This window comes from Eleutherodactylus coqui, chromosome 2, assembly GCF_035609145.1.
Source record: "Eleutherodactylus coqui strain aEleCoq1 chromosome 2, aEleCoq1.hap1, whole genome shotgun sequence".
Taxonomy (NCBI): domain Eukaryota; kingdom Metazoa; phylum Chordata; class Amphibia; order Anura; family Eleutherodactylidae; genus Eleutherodactylus; species Eleutherodactylus coqui.
This window is the reverse complement of record NC_089838.1, coordinates 212,605,758-212,632,962: the sequence shown is the minus strand read 5'-3', so window position 1 is coordinate 212,632,962 and position 27,205 is coordinate 212,605,758.

Sequence of the window (27,205 nt, the reverse complement as noted above, 5' to 3'; positions counted from 1 at the left end):
CATGTAGATTTTGAAGAAGAATTTTCTGCATCTTTATCTGCGTCTTACACAAGAATTCTACACCGTGTGAAAGAACCTTATGGTAGTCACTTATTTGAGATATTGGGATTTTCTTGTTGTGCGTCTTTTTATCTATAGGTGATAATAAAATTTGACTGAACCATAAAATTGTATGTAGTTATTTATATATAATTAATAACTTTTAGAAAGCACTAATGCCAAGGAAAGATGTTTGCATTCTTCTGAACAGTAAGATATCCAGCTTATGTTTTATTACTCATTATGAACACTCAGTCCCTTTCTTACCTTCCCCCACCATCCCTGAGCCACATCTCTGGGATATATGCTCTACTGCACCCGTCACTATCTGTAAATGTTACAGCACAGACTAACCACTCAGCCCCTCACGTAACAACTTAATGTATGCTACATCATCAACAGGACTGTCTTGTGTATAGTGCAAATGCACTTTTATAGTTTTGTGGCTATGAATGTATTACTTTGTTGCCTCAAATAGTATTAATTATATATATCTAATTTTTTTTTATTTTTTCATGTCTGCATAGTGAAATTATCTCACAAAGTCAAATGTCATAAAACAAGTCATAGTTATTATCAACCACCAATTAATTATTCCACACACTCAAAATCATTATGAGCACCAGGTGGACATTTACATGGCTGTAGTACAATGGGAAGCTTCAATGCCTAATGAATCACAGTCCAGCGCATCTTAAGTGGTCTTATGAAGACAAACCCTGTCTATATTCCCTATTAGACAAACCCTGTCTATATTCCCTATTAGACAAACCCTGTCTATATTCCCTATTAGCACATAGGGACTTCACAGAGGTAAGCCCCCTGTTTTGGACTCACTTCTATGAGCCAGAATGGAGAGTTGCTCTATAGGAGTAACTCCCACTTGGACAGACCTGACCCATCCATGCATTACTACAACGGCCATAAAGTTAAATAGCCACCATTTACTGCTGTATTTTCATGCAACAGCTGCTGCACGGGAAGCGTTTGATCGAAGAGGGGTTCTCGTAGTGATAAAAGCTGCTAGCCAGGGATTAAAGAAAATGGTTTCCATTTGCAAAGCAGTTATTTCATAGAAATTTAGAAAATCGATGGCAGAAAAAGACCACACAGTCCATCTAGCTTGCCCTTATGTTATTTCCTTTTTTGTTTTTATCTTAGGATGGATATGAGTTCATCCCAATTCACTAACTGTTGATTTTCTAACCACGTCTGCTAGATGTTGGTTCCAAGCATCGACTACAATTTCAGTACAATAATATGTCATGATCTTCTGATCTTCTCCCAACTAATATCAGATTCTGCCCCTTTGTTCTAGTGTTTAGCTTCCTAATAAAAACGCTTCCCTCCTCAACATTATTTTAACTTTTAACATGTTTAATGGTATCAATCATGTCCCATCATGCTCTTCTTCATCAAAGCTATGCAAATTAAGTTCTTTAGCAGGGTTATCCAGCTTTTAAAAATTGTTGGTCTATCTTCAGGATAGGCCATCAATATCTGATCATTAGAGGTCTGCTACCCAGGACCACAGCTGATCAGATAATTGAAGGAGACACAGAACTAGTCTAGTCTTATACATACTTAGAACATTGGCTCCATTCTTGATATCGGCTTTGGTCATACAACCCCTGAAGTATTTTTTGATAAGTTTTATGCTTAAGACTTTCCACTATTTTTGTAGTCTATCTTTGGACTGGTTCTATTTTATCAATGTCTTTCTGTAGATGAGGTCTTCAGAACTGAACACAGTATTGCAGATGTGGTCTCACATATGTATCAGTCACCATTTGACAATATCACAAGTGTTAACATACTGGGGTAAACCAACACGTTTTTGAAAATTTGCACATTATTTAAGAAGCAAGTTTCACTTTAAATTACTAAACCTCTTCCTTCTCAGCTGTACTTACATGTATCAAGGCAGTTTCTGTGTTGGTTAATATTCTCTAACATTTCTGTGTTTGAACCCTAAAAATCTAAATGACATATCAAAGCACATTATATATTTGCTCGATACCTCTTTAATACCAACATTGTATAGTACTGATAATGGATTATTGTATTTAGGATAATGCATTTTAACAAACAAATAGTAATTATTTATAATATTGAATTACAGTCTTACTTGGGGGTGGGGGTGGGGGGTGGAGTAGCATTCAGAGTAAGCCATAGCCTCTAATAGAGGCATGATGTTCACATGGCATTTTCACTGTCACTATGCCACCAGCATACAATACAGATAAGTGAAGCCTGGCAGAGTAGCTTAGCCTTTTAAGGAAGCACAGACCTTAGAATGCTGCTTGGTATCAGACTGTCACACACAAACATGTTCTTTCCTGAGATAGTGGCTTACTACAAATAACCGGCTTTATCTGCTGGCTGTCCATTTCCTTTTTATCTCCTAACTTCTTTATATTAGCCAACTTGACGGTTCACCTTGCACCAGAATAGTTAAAGTCATATTGTTTTGTATCTGACTAAGCTAAAGAAGACCTTAAATTCATCAATGTGCATCACAAACTGTTAGACTGTTTTAATAGTCTTACAAACAAGTGTAAAATAGCTGATATCAATTCTGCAATGCTTTAGACAAAGCTGAGTTCTGCGATTTCCACCAAAAAGCTGCAATATATTTTAGAAGACAAGATATACTTCAAGATAAAGCATCCTCACTGTTGCGTGTCTGGGTCATCCTGCTATTCTGCTGATGTTGACAATGTCCTGATCTGAAAATGTAGTTTATGATAATTAATTAATAATTTAAGGTTTTTGTTTTTTGTTAATTCTGAAAAGTAGTTGCAACTAGTTTAGGGCTAAATTTAAACTTTTGTAGTAAGATTATTTATAAGGCATCAGTTCTAATTAGAGATGAGCGAGCATACTCGTTAAGGACAAATACTTGAGCGAGTATTGTCCTTTTCGAGTACCTGCCCGCTCGTGAGAAAAGATTTGGGTGCTGTCGGGGGGCGGTGGGAGAGAGAGGGGCGAAACGGTGGTGGAGATCTCCCCCCGCTCCCTCCTGCTCACTCACGCAACACACCGCTCACCCCCGCTGGCACCTGAATCTTTTCTCACAAGCGGGCAGGTACTCGAAAAGGACAAAATGAGTATGCTCGCTCATTTCTAGTTCTAATCAAAACATTTGTGGTCTGTCATGTTAGAATAGACCTCACATACGGAAGATAAATGATAGAAGGAGTTCAGAGTGGAAGGCAAGCTTTGGCTGATGCGTGGTTTGCCTTCAGAGATACAGTATGTGTATCAAGCAGAAAATATATCCTATATAAGGTGAAATCCTATGGCTGTAAAATTCTTCCTTTTGTATTGCACACACAGCCCATAACTGACATTTAGACTTGGTTTATAGAGAACACAATGAACTGAGAAATTTCCATTGGAAAATGTTTCAGCAGAAATGAATTTAGAAGTGTTTTGACAAGCGACTGCCTATGATGTCTCCTCTCTGCTGCTGCCGCACCGACTGCTTCTCCTATTAAGGAATTGTGCTCATTCCCATGTGAAGTCACATATAAGCCATGGCTGGTGAAAATGCAGCTCTCCACCACTACACACACATTGAGCTGCATACAGTAATGGAGCAAAGGATTTAGTTCACATGTCTCTGAAAAGTCAACAACCTGATGCACAAATAATACGGAGACAGAAGTTAATTATGTCACAGATGATGAGAAGTAAATGAGAGAACCCAAACAATAAGGAAAAAATTGGCAATAGAATAATTAATCAATCTGATCAAGCAGCCTGACAATTAGCTTTGAGGTGTTAACATCAAGGTGTCTACACATGAGTGATGCAGTTTTACGCTGGCCGCATCACGGCTGAAAAACGCGCACAAGGAAAAAAACCACAATCAAGTCACGGCCAAAATGTGTGTTTTCTCACCTACTCATACAAGCAGCTGTGCATGTATATGCTGCAATAGAAATTCCTCGGTCGTCATAAATCTTCCACATGGCTTCTAACGGTTAACTAGAGCCAGCCGTAAGGTTTTCGTAACATTGTACGCTGTTAAACTCCCTTCCCCTCCCTTTTTTGCAGCTCCTATGGGAGTCTATGGGAGCCACTAGCGGATATCGGCCAAAAGATAGGGCAAGACCCATCTTTTCTGGACACATAAAAAATTGGCTGCCGTATTCAGTTGCCGATTCTCTATAATTCCCGACGCAACGTTTTTACGTGACTAAAAATTGCTCGTCTGAATAAATGCATTGGAATTCAATGCCTCAGATGGTCACCCGTGTAAATATGGCCTAACAGCGCTGTGTAAATACACAGCATTGTTAATACTACCTAGAGCTAATTATCGGATTGCACTTGCACTAGGGGTGGATGCTAGTACTTGTGTAATAACACCCTTCACATGAACTGTATGTGCTGTAGGCTTTCTGCAGTGGAAAATCTGCACTAAATATGCTTTTGAGGGCAAAAACACATGAGCGCATGTCCTAATACACTTGGGATAGTCCTATCTTTTCTAACTCACGAGAATCCCGATAGTGGAAACAAAACCATTGAAATCAATGGTATCGTTTCGTCCCATTATAGGACTCATAATGGGACTAAAACATGCCCATCTGTTTAAGCCCTAAATCCGCAGTAAACAAATCCATGTTTTGCAGTTTTAGACACGTTTTTAATTGCAGATCCAGGGGCGTAGCTGAAGGCTCAAGGGCCCGGGTGCAAAAGTTTATCTTGGGCCCCCCAACTTCTCTTAACCCCATAACGCAGAGGAATAACTTGAAGCTTCTGGGCCCCAATGTAAAACCTGTAACAAAACCCCCAACTATAATGCTTTATTAATAGTACTGGGCTCCCAATATGGAGAATAGAGGCCTCACGGGCCCCGCTAAGGCTCCTGGGCCTGGGCGCAACCATATCCCCTGCATCCCCTATAGTTACGCCAGTGTATCTACTGCGGATTTTAATGGAGTTTTCTGAGTTATTGATTTTATATAGTTCTGGGCCTCCTGAGTCCAAAACTATATAAAATCAATATACTTATTGTGGCGCTTGACTGCCACTTTGGCAGTCTGGCACCAAAACATTTGGCAGGTCACGTCACCCAGGCAGTAGGCCTGGTGACATTCTTTAGGTTCAATAAGTTTTTATTAAGACATAGAGGCACATAGAGATTCCAACCAAGGGTACATATCCATCATTGGTACATTTGTGACATAGACATTGTTTGTGTTGCACCCACTATCTACTCCATTTCGTCTCCGCCGTGGAGTCTGTAAATTGACCGCCTCAGTCCAAAATTTCTTTTAATAAATAGAGTTCTTACCCTCTTCGCGGTAGGGGTCCAGGAGGTGGTAGTAAGAAAGATGAGAAATAGAGAGAGAGAAAAGTTAACCAGGGATGGTGCTCTGAGGAGCTCAAGGGAGGATTAGGAGGGGATGGGAGTGGGGGTTGGGTGTGGGTGAATCGGGAGAGAGAATCTGTCGACACACTGTATATCTGACTGTATTTCGGGGGGGGGTTTCAGTATGGGCTAGTCCAGTTATGTGGGCTTCTAATGTAGAAGCCCTAAAGCAGGTTTCTGACCTGTCTGGCCTTCTATTGGCTGCATGGGTCACATGGGTAAACAACAGAGATGAGCGAGCACCAAAATGCTCGGGTGCTTGCTACTTGGGACGAAATTTTCGCGATGCTCGAGGGTTCGTTTCGAGTAACGAACCCTATTGAAGTCAATGGGCGACCCGAGCATTTTTGTATATCGCCGATGCTCGCTAAGGTTTCCATTTGTGAAAATCTGGGCAATTCAAGAAAGTGATGGGAACGACACAGAAACGGATAAGGCAGGCGAGGGGCTACATGTTGGGCTGCATCTCAAGTTCCCAGGTCCCACTATTAAGTCACAATAGCGGCAAGAGTGGGCCACCCCCCCCCCCCTCCCAACAATTTTTACTTCTGAAAAGCCCTCATTAGCAATGCATACCATAGCTAAGCACCACACTACCTCCAACAAAGCACAATCACTGCCTGCATGATACTCCGCTGCCACTTCTCCTGGGTTACATACTGCCCAACCCCCCCCCCCCTACACGACCCAGTGTCCACAGCGCACACCAAATTGTCCCTGCGCAGCCTTCAGCTGCATGCCCCAGTCAGACTGTGGTTCTTTAGAAGTGGACACATGCAGTTACAACTCCGTGTGGACCGACAGCATGGGTGGGTGCCAGGAAGCCACCGGCGGTACATAAATATATCCCATTGCATTGCCCATCACAGCTGAGCTAATGTCATGTTAAATGCAGGTGGGCTTCGGCCTACACTGCATGCCCCAGTCAGACTGGGGTTCTTTAGAAGTGGACACATGCAGTTACAACTCCGTGTGGACCGACAGCATGGGTGGGTGCCAGGAAGCCACCGGCGGTACATAAATATATCCCATTGCATTGCCCAGCACAGCTGAGGTAATGTCATGTTTAATGCAGGTGGGCTTCGGCCCACACTGCATGCCCCAGTCAGACTGGGGTTCTTTAGAAGTGGACACATGCAGTTACAACTCCGTGTGGACCGACAGCATGGGTGGCTCCCTGGAACCCACCGGCGGTACATAAATATATCCCATTGCAGTGCCCATCACAGCTGAGCTAATGTCATGTTTAATGCAGGTGGGCTTCGGCCCACACTGCATGCCCCAGTCAGACTGGGGTTCTTTAGAAGTGGATACATGCAGTTACAACTCCGTGTGGACCGACAGCATGGGTTGGTCCCTGGAACCCACCGGCGATACATAAATATATCCCATTGCATTGCCCATCACAGCTGAAGTAATGTCATGTTAAATGCAGGTGGGCTTCGGCCCACACTGCATGCCCCAGTCAGACTGGGGTTCTTTAGAAGTGGACATATGCAGTTACAACTCCGTGTGGAACGACAGCATGGGTGGCTCCCTGGAACCCACCGGCGGTACATAAATATATCCCATTGCAGTGCCCAGCACAGCTGATGTAACGTCAGCTTTAATGCAGGTGGGCAAAAAATTAATTGGATTACACTGTAGGCGAGGGCCCCAAAAAATTGGTGTACCAACAGTACTAATGTACCTCAGAAAAATTGCCCATGCCCAACCAAGAGGGCAGGTGAAACCCATTAATCGCTTTGGTTAATGTGGCTTAATTTGTAACTAGGCCTGGAGGCAGCCCAGTTAAAATAAAAATTGGTTCAGGCGCAAGTTTCAACGCTTTAATGAGCATTGAAACGTATAAAAATTGTTTACAAAAATTATATGACTGAGCCTTGTGGGCCTAAGAAAAATTGCCTGTTCGGCGTGATTACGTGAGGTTTCAGGAGGAGGAGCAGGAGGAGGAGGATTAATATAATACACAGATTGATGAAGCTAAAAGGTCCCCGTTTTTGATGGTGATAGAGAACGATGCTTCCATCCGCGGGTGCAGCCTACGTATTGTTTAGGTATCGCTGCTGTCCGCTGGTGGAGAAGAGAAGTCTGGGGAAATCCAGGCTTTGTTCATCTTGATGAGTGTAAGCCTGTCGGCACTGTCGGTTGACAGGCGGGTACGCTTATCCGTGATGATTCCCCCAGCCGCACTAAACACCCTCTCTGACAAGACGCTAGCCGCAGGACAAGCAAGCACCTCCAGGGCATAGAGCGCGAGTTCAGGCCACGTGTCCAGCTTGGACACCCAGTAGTTGTAGGGGACAGAGGCGTCACGGAGGACGGTCGTGCGATCGGCTACGTACTCCCTCACCATCCTTTTACAGTGCTCCCGCCAACTCAGCCTTGACTGGGGAGCGGTGACACAGTCTTGCTGGGGAGCCAGAAAGCTGTCAAAGGCCTTAGAGAGTGTTCCCCTGCCTGTGCTGTACATGCTGCCTGATCTCCGCGCCTCCCCTGCTACCTGGCCCTCGGAACTGCACCTTCTGCCACTAGCGCTGTCGGATGGGAATTTTACCATCAGCTTGTCCGCCAGGGTCCTGTGGTATAGCATCACTCTCGAACCCCTTTCCTCTTTGGGTATGAGAGTGGAAAGGTTCTCCTTATACCGTGGGTCGAGCAGTATGTACACCCAGTAATCCGTAGTGGCCAGAATGCGTGTAACGCGAGGGTCACGAGAAAGCCATCCTAACATCAAGTCAGCCATGTGTGCCAGGGTACCTGTACGCAACACATGGCTGTCCTCACTAGGAAGATCACTTTCAGGATCCTCCTCCTCCTCCTCCTCCTCAGGCCATACACACTGAAAGGATGACAGGCAAGCAGCATGGGTACCCTCAGCAGTGGGCCAAGCTGTCTCTTTCCCCTCCTCCTTATGCTCCTCCACCTCCTCCTCCTCAACGCGCTGAGATATAGACAGGAGGGTGCTCTGACTATCCAGCGACATACTGTCTTCCCCCGCCTCCGTTTCCGAGCGCAAAGCATCTGCCTTTATGCTTTGCAGGGAACTTCTCAAGAGGCATAGCAGAGGAATGGTGACGCTAATAATTACAGCATCGCCGCTCACCATCTGGGTAGACTCCTCAATGTTTCCAAGGACCTGGCAGATGTCTGCCAACCAGGCCCACTCTTCTTTAAAGAATTGAGGAGGCTGACTCCCACTGCGCCGCCCATGTTGGAGTTGGTATTCCACTGTAGCTCTACCCTGCTCATAGAGCCTGGCCAACATGTGGAGCGTAGAGTTCCACCGTGTGGGCACGTCGCACAGCAGTCGGTGCACTGGCAGATTAAACCGATGTTGCAGGGTGCGCAGGGTGCGCAGGGTGGCAGCGTCCGTGTGGGACTTGCGGAAATGTGCGCAGAGCCGGCGCACCTTTCCGAGCAGGTCTGACAAGCGTGGGTAGCTTTTCAGAAAGCACTGAACCACCAAATTAAAGACGTGGGCCAGGCATGGCACGTGCGTGAGGCTGCCGAGCTGCAGAGCCGCCACCAGGTTACGGCCGTTGTCACACACGACCATGCCCGGTTGGAGGCTCAGCGGCGCAAGCCAGCGGTCGGTCTGCTCTGTCAGACCCTGCAGCAGTTCGTGGGCCGTGTGCTTCTTCTCTCCTAAGCTGAGTAGTTTCAGCACGGCCTGCTGACGCTTGCCCACCGCTGTGCTGCCACGCCGCGTGACACCGACTGCTGGCGACATGCTGCTGACACATCTTGATTACGAGACAGAGGTTGCGTAGGAGGAGGAGGGTGGTTTAGTGGAGGAAGCATACACCGCCGCAGATACCACCACCGAGCTGGGGCCCGCAATTCTGGGGGTGGGTAGGACATGAGCGGTCCCAGGCTCTGACTCTGTCCCAGCCTCCACTAAATTCACCCAATGTGCCGTCAGGGAGATATAGTGGCCCTGCCTGCCTGTGCTTGTCCACGTGTCCGTTGTTAAGTGGACCTTGGCAGTAACCGCGTTGGTGAGGGCGCGTACAATGTTGCGGGAGACGTGGTCGTGCAGGGCTGAGACGGCACATCGGGAAAAGTAGTGGCGACTGGGAACCGAGTAGCGCGGGGCCACCGCCGCCATCATGCTTTTGAAAGCCTCCGTTTCCACAAGCCTATACGGCAGCATCTCCAGGCTGATCAATTTGGCTATGTGCACGTTTAACACTTGAGCGTGCGGGTGCGTGGCGGCGTACTTGCGCTTGCGCTCAAACACTTGCGCTAGCGACGGCTGGATGCTGCGCTGAGAGACATTGGTGGATGGGGCTGAGGACAGCGGAGGTGAGGGTGTGGATACAGGCCAGGAGACGGTAGTGCCTGTGTCCTGAGAGGGGGGTTGGATCTCAGTGGCAGGTTGGGGCACAGGGGGAGAGGCAGTGGTGCAAACCGGAGGCGGTGAACGGCCTTCGTCCCACCTTGTGGAGTGCTTAGCCATCATATGTCTGCGCATGCTGGTGGTGGTGAGGCTGGTGGTGGTGGCTCTCCGGCTGATCTTGGCGCGACAAAGGTTGCACACCACTGTTCGTCGGTCGTCTGCACTCTCAGTGAAAAACTGCCAGACCTTTGAGCACCTCGGCCTCTGCAGGGTGGCATGGCACGAGGGGGCGCTTTGGGAAAAAATTGGTGGATTATTCGGTCTGGCCCTGCCTCTACCCCTGGCCACCGCACTGGCTCTTCCAACCTGCCCTGCTGCTGCACTTTCCTCCCCCTCTGAAGACCTGTCCTCAGTAGGCTTAGCAAACCAGGTGGGGTCAGTCACCTCATCGTCCTGCTGCTCTTCCTCCGAATCCTCTGTGCACTCCTCCCTCGGACTTACTCCAATTACTACTACCTGAGTGATAGACAACTGTGTCTCATCATCATCGTCCCCCTCACCCACTGAAAGCTCTTGAGACAGTTGCCGGAAGTCCTCAGCCTCATCCCCCGGACCCCGGGAACTTTCCAAAGGTTGGGCATCGGTCACGACAAACTCCTCCAGTGGGAGAGGATTCGGAACCATTGCTGCCCATTCTGGGCAGGGGCCCAAGAACAGTTCCTGGGAGTCTGCCTGCTCCTCAGAATGTGTCATTGTAATGGAGTGAGGAGGCTGGGAGGAAGGAGGAGCAGCAGCCAGAGGATTCAGAGTTGCAGCAGTGGATGGCACAGAACTCTGGGTGGTCGATAGATTGCTGGATGCACTTTCTGCCATCCACGACAGGACCTGCTCACGCTGCTCATTTTCTAATAAAGGTCTACCGCGTGGACCCATTAATTGTGAGATGAATGTGGGGACGCCAGAAACGTGCCTCTCTCCTAATCCCGCAGCAGTCGGCTCGATACACCTGGATCAGGAGCTTGGCCTGTGCCCACACCCTGACTTGGGCCTCCGCGTCCTCGCCCGCGTCCACGTCCTCTAGGCCTACCCCTACCCCTCAGCATGGTGTATTACCAGTAGTGCAGAAACAGAACGCTGTAATTAAATGTGCCGCTTATTGGCCTGTGGTTGGAGGCTGACTTCGCTTACGGAACGCACAGCAGAGCCAGGAAAGAATTTTGCGCAAGCCTGCTGTAACACTTAGCTGGCTGCGTATTAATTAGGACTACTACCCCCAGCAGAGACGCAGTACAGTCAGGACGGTCACAGGCAGCCCAAATATATTTTTTTTCCCAAATTTTTTTGGAAAAGCCCACTGCCTATATAGACAGTATACGTCTTTCACCTTTTTCACTGTCCCTGCCTCACCACTACTGGCCCTGGACTATGTAAAATTACTGCAGACTGAGGACGCAATGCTCTGCACGGCCGATATACAAAAAAAAAATGTGCAACACTGCAAAAAGCAGCCTCAACAGTACTGCACACAGTCAAATGTGGCCCTAAAATGGACCGTTGGGGTTCTTGAAGCCTAAAATCACTCCTAACACTCTCCCTATAGCAGCTCCACCATCAGCAGCACTTGCCCTGTGCTATGTCAGAACGCATCTGTGGCGAGCCGCGGGAGGGGCCGATTTATATACTCGGGTGACGCCTGATCTCGCCAGCCACTCACTGTAGGGGGGTGGTATAGGGCTTGAACGTCGCAGGGGGAAGTTGTAATGCCTTCCCTGTCTTTCTATTGGCCAGAAAAGCGCGCTAACGTCTTTGAGATGAAAGTGAAAGTAACTTGAACATCGCGTGGTGCTCGTCTCGAGTAACGAGCATCTCGAACACGCTAATACTCGAACGAGTATCAAGCTCGGACGAGTATGTTCGCTCATCTCTAGTAAACAACTCATGTGACCACTGCAGCGTTTGTAAACAGAAGACTGGAGCATCGGTGAGTGGCAGCAGGGAATCAGCACACAGCGGGAAGTGAGCATTGTGGTTTATTATTTTAGATTAAATTCTGTTATATTGTAAAGGTTATTCTATAAAAGTGTTATTTCTTAGTGAACCACTAAATAATCTGCTTTACGGCATCGGCATGATGTTTCTACAGTCAGTTACACTGCACTAGACTCTAAAAATCTTATATCCACTGATCCAACTTCAAAATTGAAGTGTTTAAAGTGGTCCTACGTGTAGCATTGTTTGGAAAGATGCCACTGTGGGTTTTTACAGTGTACTGAGCTAAAGAAGTATCAATATAAATTTCCCAAAATGGATTAAAAAAACTGCTGCTTTTTACCAAAAAACGCTGCATATTAAAATTCTGAGAACTTGAAATATGGGGAATTGTCTGGCGATGCCCTCACACTGGAGAGCTGCTTCACACGTATTTGTGCCCACTTGCAGCATGGAGGAAACAATGTTCTCACTGACTACAAAACAGGTCAAAACTATTATTAATCCTATGAGTAATATAATAGAAGAGAAAATAAAAAAGTTCCTTATGAGCAACTGCACAATGGAATAAAGAAAGGAATAAACTTAAAGGGGTTTCACGGGACTCCAATATTGATGACCTCTCTCCAGGGCAGGTCATCAACATCTGATCACTGGCTGCCCATCATTTGGACCCCTCCATTAATTAGCTGTTTGAAGAGGCCTCAGTGCTAAGGTCAGTGTCACAGCCTCTTTACTGCATATCAGGCATAGCGCCATACATTTCATAGTGGTGGTGCCTGGTATAGCAGCTCAATCCCGCTCCCTTGAATGGGGCTGAGCTGCTCCCAAGCCATGTGACACATGAATGTGATATCACTGTCCTTAGAAGAGGTCGCGGTGCTCACTTAAGTGCTACAGTCTCTTCAAACAGCTGATTGGCAAGACTCCCGAGTACAAATCGGGATATTGTTGACCTATTCCAAGTATAGGTCATCAATATTGGAGTCACAGAAAACCCCTTTAAATTTTTTAAAGATTTAGGGTACCTGTACAGAGTACAGATCTCTACTTCAGATGCAGGCGAATTGAATTCAATTGAAACAACAATAAGTCCAAGTGCCGGCATTTGTGGTGGAGATCTGCACTCTGCACAGGCGCCCTAATGGAAATGATTTGCAATAGCCAACAACAAGTAGTTATCAGCATCAGCTACAATAGGAAGTAATCATGAGCTGATAAGACTGTTTTTTCTCTGTTTCCATTCTATAAATAACCATTATATATGGTTTTACAATGCAAGTTCACATCTCTCATACTCCGTATATCTTTTCTGTCCTGTCACAGGGAATACAGTGAAGTGTTTGTGATTGCCTCAAATTTAGATTAAACACTAACAGGCAATGAGAGATACAATTCAGTGCATCCAGGCCAATCTACAAAAATAGAACAGTGATGAGGCGCAACAAAAATGCTTTCGTGCAAGTTTGTTATGATATTTGTATTGAGTGTGCTTTGTTTAGAAAACATATTATCTAGTAATAATGACATAATGAAATACTATTATTTTATGCCCTTATGAGCAACTTTACATGTACTAATAGTACTGTAATAATTCTTAACTCCTTCCCGCTCCTGGACGTACCTGGTACGTCATGGCAGCCTGGTACTTCCCGCAACATGACGTACCTGGTACGTCCTGGAGATAGCGCGGGATCACATGTGATCCCGCGCTATCCCGCAGCGGGAGCCGGCTGTCAGTCACAGCCGGCGTCCCGCTCCAACAGCGGGGGGACATCGGAGATGCGCCCGCCGCTGTTAACCCCTTCCCTGCCGCGATCTAAGTAGATCGCGGCAGGGAAAGAGTTCACAGAGGGATCGCGATCCCTGTGTGTCTCCGGCCGGAACTCGCGATGTTATCGCGAGAGCCCGGCCTGTCACCATGGCAACAGGACGCCAGACACTGGCGTCCTGTATTGCCTGTGCCTATAATCGCTGTACAAGCGATAAGGCATGGCAGAGCAGTAGCTCTGCCATGCCTTATGACAGCGATCATAGGCACAGTGATGTAAGTCCCTCAGAGGGACTCAAATAGTATAAAAAAAAAGAAAAGAAAAGTGTAAAAAAAAGAAAAATGTAAAAAAAAAAATGTAAAAAACCCCTTTTTTATGCTTTTTCTAATATTAGCATAAAAAAAGGGAAAAAAAACTAAAACCCCACATATTGGGTATTGACGCGTCCGTAACGACGTGTACAAAAAGTTGAACACGCTTTTTATTTTGTACGACAAAAAGCGTAAAAAAAAACGCTAAAAAACAGAGGCAAAATGCTAATTTTTAGCATTTTGCCTCACAAAAAATGCAATAAAAGTAATCAAAAAAGCCGTACATTTCCCAAAATGGTACCAATAAAAACTACAGCTCGTCTCGCAAAAAATAAGCCCTTAAAGAGCTCCGTACATAGAAAAATAAAAAAGTTACAGGACTTTGAATGCAGCTATAGAGAAAAAAAAAAGATTTCCAAAAAAAGGGGGTTTTATTGCAAAAAAGTGTAAAAACCTAAAAAAAATATAACAATTTTGGTATCGTTGTTACCGTACCGACCCGCAGAAAAATTTTAGTGTGTCATTTATGCTGCATGATTAACGCTGTAAAAAAAAAAAATAAATCTATGGCAGAATTGATGCGTTTTCTCTCCCTGTTATCATAAAAAAAAAAAAAAAAAAAATTTACGATATTGTCTATATACCCAAAAGTGGCACCGATAAAAACTACAGATCGCCACGCAAAAAACAAGCCCTTACACGGCCGCGTCCACGGAAAAATAAAAAAGTTATGGCTTTTGAAAAATGGAGATGGAAAAATACCAAAAAATCGCTTGGTCCTCAACGCCAAAATAGGCCGTGTCATTAAGGGGTTAAATTAGGTAGTTTATATTGTTTTAGGAGACAAGGAATTTCTCAGTTGATCATGCAATATATGTTTTTGACATTGATGACCATAGAATCAAAAGAAAGCAAAAGTATGTACTGTACAAAAAACACACAAAAGGATCAAGCTTAGAAATAATATATATATTGAATTCAATGAATGGCCGAGTGCTGCCTGTTATTGGCTGAGCACTGTGACCAATCACAGGCAGCGCTCAGCTGTCATTCAATGAATGGCTGAGCGCTCAGCCAATTAAATACAGATTTAAAATCCCTGCCTGCTGAAAAAACTACACTACACTGCTGGGGACCAAGCAGAGAGGTCGTGCCTGGGCCCCGGCAGTGGCGGACAGGTGAGTACATGTTTTTTTTATTTTTTGCACAAACCAGGGGTGATTTTTCAGGGAAGGACTTATATTTAAAGCCCTTCCCCGAAAATCACTGATGGGGTTGCCAGCAGCCCTATGCTTTTAATGGGGCCGCTGGCAGCAGCCGCAGCCCCTTTGAAGGCAATGGACACAGCCCTGCATTCACGCGTGTTTGTGCATGTATTGTGGACGTGCAGTTTTGTGCACACCTATGTACGCACAGGCTTGTGTGAATGCACCCTTAGTGAGTGTAATTTTTCAGGAAGATGCATTTTTCCACAGAGTGAAGAGTGTTAAAGCTTTTGTTTAGGAAAGCCATATTAACTAAGAGAAATGGAACCAGCATGAGGTACAATATTTTGGTTACAAATTAGTGAAGACTCAAAGAATTCAGGTTGTTATAAAAGTGGGTTTTTTTTCTTGTGAAAAATTCAATATTTCTTTCCCTCAACATTGAGTGAATCCATAATTTTCTCTTCTACTTGATCTGAACATAGATATTCCATTGATTAAAATAATTTAATTTCATTTGCTTTCAGGAAGCCAAAATATTCAGATATTAACCAAACATTTCAAGTAAAAAAGAATGGTGAGTCCATAATTATTGCAAAGGGTTGTATAAAATAAACACTCCAGTAAACTAATGATTCAAATGTTCCCCCTGTACTGTGAGGAGAAAACTTTCAGGATGGTAACCAAAGCAAATACCAAACATCACAGTTTAGTTGCGTCTTGGACATTTCATAATCCACTGTCATATATCACCTGCACGACCAGAAGCTTTTATGTAATAGATTTATACAGCATGTACATATTTTACAGTGATGTACACAGATTGTTCTTGCTTGATATTGGGCTCTGTCCCTATTGGGGCTTACTTTCTAGAATTGCCAATTAGTATGTTTTTGGAGTGTTGGAAAAATCCCATGCAAACATAGGTTGAAGATACAAACTCCACTCAGATGTGTTTTGTTGGATTAGAACCCAGGACCTCAGCACTGCAAGACAACAGTTTGAAGAGAACAATGATACTATAAGGCTGCCTGTCCACAGGCGTTTTTGCATTGCATTCCCCGTGGCGATAATCCGGCCGCGGGGAACGCAATGCACGATTTCCATAGCATTGCTGTGGAAAGCGCAGCCCCCTGTCCACAAGCGGAGAAACATTGTGATTCTCCGCTCGTTGCTGGCAATTCGCAGCATGCTATGAATTGCCGCGATTCTCCACAGTGAGCCTATCTGTCAGATAGGCTCACCGCGGAGATCCGTCTGCCGGCTCCTGCTCCCGGGCGGCGACTCTCGCGGCAGAGATTCGCCACTGGATTTTGCAACGCCCGTGGACAGGCAGCCTTAGTAGAGGAGGTGCCACCTACCAGATAACGCACCACATGGGTGGGCGTGAGAGAAAAGAGGAGTAAAACTAAAAAGACTGATGGTAATGGCGCAACACTCTTCGCTTGAAGGTATGATTAGTGACAATGTGGTACAACCACTTCTCATTTATTAAACAAAGTATGTGACGAGCACAAGAAAATGTATTTTGGGGACAAAATCCCTTTGTCAGTTCAGCTGGTAAAAGAATACAGGATAAATAATGCACAGTAGAAAGTAGGGTTGGTGGTAAGGTGGGTAAAGAAAAATATACATATGAATTTAAAAACAGAGGTGGGAATGTGTTTTAATGAATAGGTATGAGTAATGGACTTTATGACCCTAACTCTTTCCGAACACACTAGATATATGTTTTGTTTTTAAACTCCCCATCCCCATATTGGTTTAAATTGGAGCCCAGCCCCTTCTAGCCTATCAACAGACAGGTACTACATTCAATATATTTCCTGTCGCGAGGCTCCCCTATTCCGTGCCTACTTCCTCCTACCCAACCTATTGGAACACAGTTTTCCGTATTTGTATTTCCCTCCCATTTCCCAGGCTTTTTTTCAAATCCTTGTTATACCTCCCCACTTTCCCCGCCCCCCCCCTACCCTCCTCAACACTGTGTTTTGCATTTAAATTTCCTGCCCATTTCTGCGAGTGTGCAGGAAGAATTGCTTTTACATCTCATGTTCCGAGCGGTATTTGCTGCGGATACACGGTGCAAACGCCAACCGCGGGTTCCGCAGCACATATCCATTCGTGTGCAGCTGGCCTAATTCAGACGCATGCCTTTTGCTACCTTTTCTTGTATAGTTTTTTACTAGAACTACGACTATGACATTTTTCATAGTTTATTAAACTCTATTCACTTATATTGTATTTTACATTGCTGTCGACTTTCAGCATGAAATCCGCAGCATATCCACATTGTATGAAATTACTGCAATGGACCGTAGTTGCACATGAACAGGGTTTTTTTCCCCTTCTCAGGCCTTTCAAACTCTGCGCCATAGCACAATAGCTTGAAAAAAACCATGGCAAGATAGGTCCTGTCCTATTTTTCCTTCATGTAGTTAATACTATATGCAGGAAAGATAGAACAAATCCTATTTTTCTCACCCGTACTATTAACGAGCGAGAATTACAATAGTCAAACCGAAACCATTGAAATCAATGGTTTAGTCTTGTCCCATTATGTGGCCGTGATTATCACGGCCGGATAATGCGAGTAAGACATGTTTGTTTGTTTTAAACCCTAAGGGTATAGATTCGGAAGGCTGAAGTTTCTCCTTTTTAGGAGCACCAAGTAAGTGAGAGAAGACTTTACCATGCAATCTACATGCTTATCCTTTCCTTATGGACTCTGTTTTGGTTTATATTCCCAGTCATGTTATAAGGTTTGTTGCAAGGTTGGACATTCTAGGGAAGATGCCTTTCAATAGGTGTTGCTGCAGCACTGTACCACCTTCTATTTACATGACCATGAGCTACACATTATCACACATGGAAGAATACAAGTTGTGGAGGAGATAGGTGATGTGCTAATGGAGGAGAATCAATAAGGTAAGTGCATTGGAAAGATTGTTATTTTAGATGAGACCTGTTTAAATTTTCAGAAACCCCTTTTTAAAGACATACTGCTTGTACACATGCATAGGTATGTTTTTTTTTTACCTGTGTGCATATTTTTGGTCCTACTGCTGTGCGTTCAACATGTAATGAATACATTCTTTAATAGAGAAGCAGCACATGGATTTTTTTGGAATGCAGTTGAAGCTTTTATTAATCATGGATTTCATCATATTTGTAGTGCAACATTTTAGACCAAGTCATCCTTTATCAAGTCTGGGCTGGTGTCCACAAGTTGACATATTCCTGGGAAGTGGTTGTTGGAGTCATGGAGTTGAGAGTCAGAGTCCCATTTTGGTGGAGTTGGAGTAGGAGTTGGTAGAAATGTACCGACTCCAGCTTATAAAAAAGTATACATGTTATAAATATGGTATAATTAATTTAATGAGGAATTTGTTACATATTTCCTTTCATAGGAATTTTGAAAACGTTTGAAATGTCCTATAAATATACGTTCTATTCATCTAAGCCCCTATTTATCAAAAACATTGATAACTAGGATGTGAAACAGCAAAATAAAATCAGCTATTGCCTTTCCTCTTCATTAGACTAAGTATCCCTATGCTGCTTCTTCAAGGCTTATAGTTTAAATAAATTTGTGCTGCACTATCTGCACATGCTCAGTAGTGAAGCTCCTCCTCTACAGACCAGAGGAAGAAGGTACTGGACAGCGGACATGCCTGCATGCATCTTAGAGCTGCTATAGAGAATAGGAAGATAGTGTTAAGACAAGTAAAAACATACCTTTTGATTATTTTATCATAATAGTGATGACAAGCCTGATGTCACCATTTTAATACAGTAAGTTTATCACTTAAAGAACATAGTCATATATAAAGGAGAGTAGAAAGAGTCATATATAAAGGAGTTGGAACTTAGGAAAATTGAGGAGTCGGAGGTTTGGTTTACCGACTCCACAGCCCTGGTGGTTGCAAGAACCTGTCAACATGCGGACATTAGCTCATGCTTGAAAAAGGACCACCTAATCCAAAATGTTGCACTACAAACATGGTGGAATCCACAATGTTCGTATGAGATTAATAAAAGCCTCAACTGCATTAAAAAAATTGTGCTGTTCTATTCAAGAAAACCCTTATCGCTTCTTACTGATGCTGGATTGGAGTCCAAGGTGTAGTAACCGAGCCGGTCACTGGAGAGTAGTCAGAAGAGCAGGGAGTTGTTATAGGGAAGTCACGTTATGCAGTACACATGGATGAGATGGAAGCATAGTCAATGGAAGCCAAAGGTCAGCAGCAGCAAGTATCGGTATGCTTGTAGAGGAATAGGAGGAAGAGGAGCTTGATCAAGGTGGTGGAACACAATAATCACGCACTGAAGGAGTGATAGGGCTAGGCTTATATAGGAAGTGCTAATTAGTAGCAGGATGGAGCCAGAACAGGGAGACAGGAAATGGATTTAGCAGGAGCAAGGAAGCATAGAATAAGGCTGGGTTTCAGCAAGGAACTTTCCAAATTCTGGATAGCCTAGTGGAGACAGCTGTCGACTGGAACACAAGAGGTTGTGAGTTCAAGCCATGACAACCCTTTTAAATTATATATTTATAGGGCTATGTAATGATGCAGTTGTGGATCCACTGTGCTGTACTGCCCAGTGAAACCACCCGGCAGAATGGACAGCTGACTCCGTAGGAGACTGTGCAAAAGCTGGGACTCCGTACAAGGGACGAGAACAGACCTGACCCTGAACTGAGAAGGGCTAAATGTCCCTTACCCAGAGGTACTCCTAAAGGTGGGGAGGTACAGGCCACCTCTCCTATCCCTAACTCCTAGTCCTCCCTACCTGGTGACAACAGTAAGCCAGGTATTTTCGAAAACCTATTGAGTACCAAGGGCTTGAGCAGGAACACATGGAATGAGTTTGAAATACGCAGGGAGGGAGGAAGTCTCAACCCGTAGCAAAGGGAGTTAATTCTCTCCAGTACCTCAAACGGGCCCAAAAACCGTGGAGTTAACTTGTAAGACTGTACCCTCAGCCTAATAATCCTTGCGGAGAGCCAAACTTTATCACCAGGCGCAAAATTGAGCGGCAGCCTTCACTTGCAATCGGCAAACCTCTTCATGGCCACACCGATTTTTCAAGGTTCCTCTTGGTCTCTAGCCATATCCTGGCAAAATTGGATGCCGCTGCCGGAACCTTCAAAGTGGTAGAGATGGGCAAAGGAATCACAGGTTGCTGTACATAGACAATGAAGAAGGGGGAGGTCTTAGAGGAATCACTAACCCTCTGGTTGTAAGAGAACTCTGCCCACGGCAGAAGACTAACCCAATTGTTATGATGGGCATTGGTGAAGTGGCGGAGATACCCGGGTAGAATTTTGTTCACATGCTCCACCTGTCCGTTTGATTGCAGGTGATAGGATCAGGAGAAGTCCAATTATATGCCCATCAACCTGCAGAGAGATCTCTAGAATTTTGAGGTAAATTGGACTTCTCTGTCCGAAACAATATGTTTGGAAATGCCAAGAAGACAAAAAATATGTTCAATAAACCTCTTGGCCAATTGACCAGCGGAAGGCAGACCAGGCATAGGCACAAAGTGAGCCATTTTGGAGAAGCGGTCTACCACTACCCATATGACGGTACACTTGTTGGAGGATGGTAGATCCATGAAGAAATCCATGACAATATGTTGCCATAGGGCCCGGGTATGGGTAATGGATAAAGAAGACCCATGGGTCTCGCCTTCATCACTTTGTTCTGAGGACAAGAGGTACAGGCAGACACAAAATCCTGATATCCTGACCTATGGATGGACACCAGTACTGCTGGCGGATGAGTTTGTTGGTCTTCTGTAGTCCAGAGTGTCCAGCTAACCTAGACCCGTGGCTCAAGGAGAACACCTTCCTTCTTTTACCCTCAGGTACAAAGGTTCATCCTGGTGGCACATCTCTTAACGAGACCAATGCTACGGTTATCAATCTACCAGGGTCGATGATGTACTGGGGAGTCTCTTCTATGTCATTGCAGCTGATGGCTCTAGATAGCACGTCTGCTTTGATATTCCCAGCAGTAGATCAGAAATACAAAAGGAAATCAATGCGCGCAAAAAACAAAGACCATCGAGCCTGCCAAGGGTTGAACTATTGAGTGGTCTGAATGTATGTCAAATTTTTGTGATCCATGTAAATTACTATAGGGTGAGAGGCTCCTTCTAAGAAATACCGCCAGAACTCCAAGGCTATTTTGATGGCCAACAGCTCTCGATCTCCGATGGAGTAATTACGTTATGCAGGGAAAATGATTTGGAGAAAAAAACACTGGTTCTCTTTCTACCAGATGTGGTTTACTGAAGTAAAACTGCCCGTGCCCCAGATGAGGACACATCGACCTCAAGAAAGAATTATTTCTCCTCCTCTGGTTGATGTAACACCAAGGCCAACGAAAATGCCTTCTTAAGAGCCTGGAAAGCAGCCTCTGCCTTTGGAGGCCAGTGCTTAGCATCTGCTGCTTTTCACATGAGTGTGGATATGGGCGCCGTCAGGGAGGAGAAATGCAGTATGAATTGCCGATAGAAATTGGAAAACACCAAAAATCACTGTGTACCTCAGAGTCCAGAAGGACGAGGCCAATTTAAAACCGCAGACCTTTTTTCTGGATCCATCTCTAAACCTTGCTTGGAGACTATGTACCCAAGGAAGGAAAGTGAATCTCATTCAAAAAGACACTTCACTAACTTGGCAAAGAGATGGTTCTCTCTCAGATGTTGGAGAACGATACGGTCCTGTCTTTGGTGAGTGAAAATGTCTGGGAAAAAATCAGAATGTCATCCAGGTACACAACCACACATAGATGAAGAAGGTCCCGATAAATATCATTCATGAAATTCTGAAATACGACTGGAACATTGACTAAACCAAAGGCATTACCAGGTATTCATAGTGCCCATCATGAGTATTAAAGGCCGTCTCCCACTCATCACCTTCATGGATGCGTATGAGGTTATAGGCGCCACATAGGTCGAGCTTGATAAAGACCCGGGGCCCCCATAAAAGATCATATAGTTCGGAGATCAATGGCAACGGATACTTGTTTTCACAGTGATAGCATTACGCCCTCAGTAGTCTATGCAAGGCCTCAGGGATATGTCCTTCTTCTTCAGAAAAAAGAAGCCCGCCCCTACTGCGGAAGAAAACTTAGGAATAAAGCCTTTCTCTAGGTTAACCCTAACATACACAGCCATGGCCTGAGTCTCTGGAAGACACAAGGAAAAAACTGTACACTGAGGTGGTACGGTCTCTGGCATAAGCTCAATAGTGCAATTGTATGAACGATGTGGGGGCAGACATTTCACCTCTATCTTGCCAACCACATTTGCAAAATCCTGGTAAATCTCCAAATTGCCCTGGGGATTTGAGGATAGGTGAGCAATGTGCACTGGACGAACAGGACACAGGCAGCTAGAATGACAGGTCCCTCCCCACTCAAGCGCCTCACCGGTCCTCCAATTAAGGGAAGGATTATGATTCCAGAGTCAGGGTAAACCCAGAAGTAGCAGGCTAGTAGCCCCAGGAAGTACCAAGAAAGAGATTATTTCAGAATGGAGAGCGCCAACCCTTAGTTCTAAGGGCTCTGTGGTCCACTGGATAACCTTGAACAGAGTACTACCATCAACTGTAGTAACCATCAGAGGGCTCCTGAGGCGGCAAAAGGGAATCCAATATCGGTCAACAAAGCTTTATTGCAGAAAGTTCCTGGCAGCATCGAAGTCTAAAAAGGCCACCACAGGAACTGAGACACCCAACAGAATCAGGGTTACCGGCAGATTTAACCAGGAAGAGAAGAAATCCTCACCCAGGACTGCCTCTCCAATGGATCTTAGGTGGCAGAGTCTTCCGGTCTGTGGGAGGGATAGTGAACTCCGGACTCCGTGGTTTATATGGAATCTTCTTTCCTGTCTCCCTGATCTCTCCTGAAACTTCAAGTCTATCTTAGTAGCTAATCAAATCAGGGCATCTAATGTGGCCGGGATCTCGCGTCCTGCCAATTTGTCATTGATATGTCCAGTAAGCCCCTCCCAGAATGTGATCACCAGAGCTTCATTATTCCACCCTAATTCTGAGGCCAGAGTGTGAAACTGTATGGTGTACTGACCCGCTGTCAGATCATTTTGACGGAGTGGTAGCAGCGCAGATGTGGTCGAGGCTGAACAACCTGGCTCATCAAAAACCTGGTGAAAAGTCTCAATGAAAAGACCAAGGTTGTCAAGTAATAGGTTGTTCCGCTCCCAAAGGGGGTTGATCCATGCTAGCACGATCAGACATGAAGAGGTGTGGCAGGAGCTCAAAATGTAAAGTGCACTGATTCACAAAACCTCAGCAAAGTCCGGGGTCTCCCTCATAGTGAGGTGGAGACGCCAACTGAGGTCTGAGACCCAAAGAGACACTCGGTAATGGAACCGGCACAGCAGCAGCCGGGCTGGTAGTGTATCTCACTGTCCTACTTTTATTAAATAAAATATTATGCCCAGGCGGCATGCCATGCCGTGAACTGACACAGACACTGCTACAGTTAGAACAGACAGACTACTTAGCAGTGCAATTCAATGCATTAAGAGGCAACTTCCAGCGCTGACATAGGAAAAACGAGGAAAGGGAGAATAAGGACTTTTTCACGCGGACAATGCGTCTTTACGCTGGCCACATCGTGGGCAAAAATCACATGGATAGGAAAAAGCCACGATCGAGTCACGGCTAAATTTTGCGTTTTCTCATCCATTCACAGGACCGGGTGTGGCATATATACAAGGAATTCCCTTGGTCGGCATAAATCTTCAGAATTACTTCTAACTCCTAAAAAGAGGCACGTGTAATGTTTTGGCAACATTGGACACTCCTAAATTCCCTCTTCCTCCTTTTTTCAGCAGCTCCCAAAGAAGCCTATGGGAGCCACCAGTGTATATCGTCCAAAGGATAGTGCAAGACCTATCTTTTCTGTCTGCATATAAAATTTTTCACTGACGTCCTACTATTCTTGGCACAACGTATTTATTGGCTAAAAATCGCTCATCTGAATGAATACATGCTTCAGATGGTCGCGATTTTTTAATGCGGCTATATTAGCCGCGTAAAAACGCTTCAGTGAATAAAGCCTAAAACTTATATGCCTGGACTCCACGTGTCACCCACTTATGGCCCATAAGCTTAGCTTATAGAGCTAAAAGTAGATGATAGACCCCCTTTAGCAGTAGTAAAAGGAAATCTGTCAGCTTGAACATGCTGCCCAAATTGCAGAAGTAGGAACTGAGCAGATTTATTGTTATATAGTTTTATATGAAAAGATTCAATATAACTTGTCATTTACGAATTTAAGCCTTTTTTTCATTCTGAGCTGAACAGTCCAATGGGTGGAGCTGCTGTCGTGGATTTATTTAGGATCCACAGCGTAATCAATAGAAATGTTTGCACCCTTCCTGATTCACGTTCAGAGATTGTGCGCACAATGGAAGAAAATTGACACCGAGACAGACTATCAGTGTAGAAAGTCTTCCTTGACTCTGTTTTATTAGTAAGTGTATATCATCTTTTATAGCATTATGAGTTCACTGCCCTCCATGGGCATGCCGGAAATTGTGTAAGCAATACGTGAAAGTATGTGATTGGGTGGACCATTTAAGGTCTTTTTATATCGGTCCTGCATGTGCATCTGTCGCCATGAACGTCCACGATCACGTGGTTTCAGGTGGAATGTAGGCAACATCTTAGGTGTTCAATGGAGGGGGCAGGAACAGGGTGAGCAGCGTGTCGTCAAATGATGCCTGAGGGTTATGTGCGGGTAAAAAATGTGCCCTGAGGTTATGTGCGCATATTTCTATCAAGTTGCATATTCTGATAACGCTTGGCAGACAAGATGTGGCCAGCACATTCTGTTCTGCTGGCTCAGACAGTGAAATAGACAATTTCACTTTATATGTTCTCTATCACAACCCCCCCTTGAAACTGTCTGTTTCTCTAACTGTGCCTACACTTTCCCACAGTGCTCACCGCTGGACCCTCCTTGGTAACCCCAAATCTAGGCAGGCTTACTGAGCAAGATCTTCACAGTTTGTGCTTTTCTAACAGGTCAGACAGCTTTTTAATGGTAATGGTTACTTTACCCGTAGGTCCTGTATTGTCTGGAATGTAGGTGCAGCAGGTCTCACCAATCATCTTACACACACCACCTTTTTCTGCCAAGATCATGTCTAGAGCCATCCGGTTTTGCAACGTCATGGAGGCAGTGGGTCTTAGTAGGTCAGCAAGTCCCTGTAAGGCATCTCTGGTGTTATTTACAAATCTCTGCTGGCTATAATAGATATAGTTTATCCAATCTACGTTTTTATTAACAGTGACAATGGTAAATAATGACTCCCATCCTTCTTTAACCTGATCCCTGGCTTTGTATTCATCTGGTACCCCCCTAAGCACCCCTATGGCATCTAGGTACACATGGGGGTCGAAGCTACTGCCTGTGGTCTCGACGTCTATTTTTGTTTGGTATGGGGGTTTGTTCTCTGCGGCATTGTCAGGTAGTATGTGCAAGGGCATTAACCCTTTGTGTGTATTTCTATCAAGCTGCATATTCTGATAACGCTTGGCAGACAGGATGTGGCCAGCACATTCTGTTCTGTTGGCTCAGACAGTGAAATACACAATTTCACATTATATGTTCTCCATCACACTATGAGTGATTGACAGCTAACTATGTATGTACACAGATAGCTGTCAATCTCAGATAGCACCACCCATTGGACTGTTTGCAGCTTGGACAACATGTTCAAGCTGACAGACTCCGTTTAACATCACATAGATTTTTCTGGCTAACATGGTGCTGTACATATATAGGAATTGAAAGCATTATGGTTAGAAGGAATTTCTCATGAAATCTCATAGTCCTATCCAGAATACATGATAGAAATTTGAAATGAATCAGACAAAGTTTATTATTATTTAGCACAACTTTCAGTAAGAAATGTGCCCACCATGAGCAACTATACACCTATGGATCCTTGCAGGCATTAAATTAAATTTTCGAATATTTTGTTGGTGTATGTTTCTCCATAAAGCCAAAAATCCAGCATAAATAAATTCTTCTTTATTAAAACAACTCCTTTAAAAACATGAAAAAATTCACATGGACGCAACTAGATTTTGAATGTATTTAAAACACACTTAGGCCTCATGCACACGCCGGGTCAGATTCCACCTGCGAAATATCGCAGCAGCATCAGACCCAGCGCACCCAGAGACCCTATACTTACCTCTCCAGGTTCGCCGCGAGCGTCTCGCCCGGTGAGCTTGTCTGACCGTAGCCTAAAGGTGCTTTACAACAGACACAGAATAAAGCTTTGACCAAGCAGATTGCCTTTTTCTACTGCTAATTCAGTTTCCCAAAATATTTGCTTGATAAAATCATAACTTTATATACAAACCCCTCAAGTACAAATAAGATTACTGGTAAATTATCCCCTTCCTTTGAAATAAGAAATGGTACTAAGCACCGCTGTCTGCTTTCACCCCTTCTTTTTGTCCTCACAATAGAGGTCTTCTCATGAAGAATCAGACAAAAGACAAATATTGAGGCCCTAACATGCAGACAAATTGAACATAAAACAGCTGCATTCGCAGACGACATACTGTTAATATTATCTAATCCTCATAATTCCATGAAGGTCTTAATGCAGGAAATAAAAATCTTTGGTGCCATCTCAGATTTCAAAATACATTTTTCAAAATCTGAACTCCTTAATATAAATATGGACAGGAAAGACTATTTCTAGATAAATTGTCTTTTTATAAAGGTAGACTGGATGGAGGCGTCACTCCGTAAAGAGAATATGGTTAAACCCTTTTTCAACACATGGGAGACATTTATCCAAGAGTTGCCACAAAAAATTAGGGATGATATTAGGGATTATTTTTGCTCAACACTATGGTATGAAGAGCATGAAGATGTGCCTCTATGATAACACTTCTGGAGTATCCACTAAAAGGCGATCAGGTGCCAAGGGGATCTGCATCTGTAATATTGTTTCTTAGGATGTTAGTTCTTCCATCCCAGACAGACAAGACTCACCCTTCTGTTAATGGAAGGAAGTGAGCAAAGAGAAAAAGGGGCAGGCTTGACTTTGGTTTTGTTATTTTATTCTTAACAGTTTTTACATATGATATA